Source organism: Apodemus sylvaticus, chromosome 5 (genome assembly GCF_947179515.1).
Source record: "Apodemus sylvaticus chromosome 5, mApoSyl1.1, whole genome shotgun sequence".
Classification (NCBI taxonomy): domain Eukaryota; kingdom Metazoa; phylum Chordata; class Mammalia; order Rodentia; family Muridae; genus Apodemus; species Apodemus sylvaticus.
The window spans coordinates 39247860-39250403 of NC_067476.1; the positions used below are offsets into that span (position 1 = coordinate 39247860).

The following is a 2544-nucleotide window of genomic DNA, read 5'->3' on the forward strand; positions in this document are numbered from 1 at the left end:
ATTCTGTTTATTCATTCAGATGGGTGGTGGCGTGGATGTGCACATTCATTCCACCATGCATGCATGTGTGGCAATCAGAGGACAATTTGTAGATGTTGAAACTCTCTTTCTATGTATGTGCTCCAGGCACAAACTCGAGTCATCAGGTCTGGTAGCAAGTGCCTTTACTTGCTGAGCCATCTCACCGACCTTCAATGTTTTCCCGTCTAGATTTTTTGAATATTGAATAGAACTCCACTTGGATTTATGGATCATTTTCAATGTATCTATCTCTTGGTATAGCATTTTAGTAGTTACTATAGGCATTTCATTATGTATACATGATTTATTATAGTTTTGGTATCATTTTAGCATAAACTTTATGCATAAAGAAACACCATATCTCCTTACATTTCTTTACAACTACTCCTCATAAAACATCACTGCCTTAAATGTATCTTCTATATACATTTAGAATCGCATAAAACAGGTGTGGTTTTTACTTCAAGCATCGAACACAGTCTTGAAAACTATGAAGAAAGCATTTTGTATTGTGACTATCAACATTTTCTCAATCATATTCTTTCTTCTTTCTTAATATTTCAAGATTTCCTCTTTTTAAAAAAAATGAGGCCCTTTCTGGGTGGAAAGCTTCCCCTAGCCACCATGTTTTTGGACCACATCTGCCTGTAGTAAATTCTATAAATTTCCCTTTCTCTTAGAATGCCTTGACTTTCCCTTCATTCGTCTCATTACCACTGTGAGAAGCCGAAAGTCCTGCCTATCCACTAGCACAGGGTGGAAGACACATCATCACTCTTAGGTAGGGGGCTGAGTCCAGACTTCCTGTGCCAATTGCACACACAGGATGTGATGGTGATGTGTGTCTTTGTCAGTCATCAAGCCAGACATTCTTGCTCCATGTGTGGCCTTCTCTGGCACCACTCTGTAGAGACATTAGGTTCTTTATAGGCGTGGTGAGGGCACAAGCCTGGATTCTTCAACTGACCTTTCTCTGAAGGGTATAAGGCCTTAGCTTTTCTGTGATGTCCTCTGGAGCAAAGATGGTGTTGTCCAAAAGTCCCTGTCCTTGAGGATACCCTTTCTCAGGCCTTTGGCTACAGTGAAGAGGTGTCTATGAAGGGTCTTTGGCATGAACTTGTGGCTGTGCCCACCTAGTCTAGGATATGTGAGGCACAAGCACAGGCCAGAGAGTCCATCCTGGGTCACTCCTCAGGTCTGGCCTTTAGTCAGTCTGCCTTCTCTCTACTGTTCAGACCATCCTTACGTTAGACAACTCTGTGACTTTTCCTAAGGAGATGTGGAAAGAAAGATGTCTGTACACCGGTGAAGGAGTCTGGAGATGACTGTCAGAAATGGCACCTGGCAAGGGGAAGGTAAAAAAGGAACAAGTCATCAGTGTTTCGGACCTTAAGTGGCTGGCTGAAAGAGAGGGTGGAGCGTATTTGGTGTCTGTCATATCTTTGCATTCCTCAATGACATCTTTGTCCATGGTACCCATCTTTCTGGCTAGGAAACCATTTGCTGACTGACTGGTAGGATGAAGGTAAAGGCTGATGAAGATGCGTCTTCTCCATATGTAGCCATGTTGGCTGCCTAGGATGTGACCCAGAGGTGCAAGGAGCTGGGCATCACTGCTTTGTATACCGAACTCCGGGTCCAGGATAAACAGGGCCAAGACCCCTGGACTTTGGGCCTAGTCAGCCCTCAGAGCTCTTGCTCGCTCAGGGATGAAGATTGGGCAGACTGAGGATGGCACCCCCATCTTCTCTGACAGCACTCGGAGGAGGGGTGCCATTGTGGTTGCCATCTGTGAATAGGACTTCTCAAATTATTTTCTGTTAATAAATTGCTTTGAATATATATACACATATATATGTATATATGTATATATATATATATATAAAGTTCTGTTCATCACAGATATGGTTCAACAGGTCAAAGAAAGTATTCCAGCCCTCTGCTTGGTAAACCAGTAAGAATATCGGGACTAAATTCTGGAGAGTTACTTATAGATGCGTTTCTCTTAGGCAGTGCCTTCACTGAAAAGCCCATCCTAGCATGTTTCATAAGTCATGAAAATAACATCTCTGAAACTTCCTGTTCAACATCTAGGCAGCCTCACTGAAAAGTCTCTCCTCCCCATCAGTGGCTTAGTGCTTCCATAACTCACAGCAGTCTAATTTTCTGATCTTCCTGAGGCTTGTAAGTTTTATGAGCTTCCTGGGCATCTTTAAGTTCACTGAGTTCTCCCGGACTCCTTCCTCTTTCTGGGAGAGGGTGTTTAAACTCAGAGGAAGTAGCTAGTCAACAAATCAAGTGCCAGTGAGTTGAAATTGCATTTAGAGGGATGAATAGGAGAAAGCACATTTGACTTCATTTTCCTTGAAGTAGAATTCTAAGAAAATGATTTTCAGCTGAGAGATTCTTTTAATGAGGCTGATAAAAATAGCATAATCTTGTTAAGTCAAAATCAATATAAAGACTATTGATATTTTGTATAGCCAGGAGCACAAAATAAACATCAGCATCTTCCACTCTGTT

The 2544-nt window shown here is 42.1% G+C and overlaps 1 pseudogene; it reads left to right on the top strand.

Moving 5' to 3' along the window:
• Positions 1-1355: 1355 nt before the first annotated feature.
• Positions 1356-1820, top strand: LOC127684757 (40S ribosomal protein S14-like; annotated as a pseudogene).
• The last annotated feature ends 724 nt before the right edge of the window (positions 1821-2544 follow it).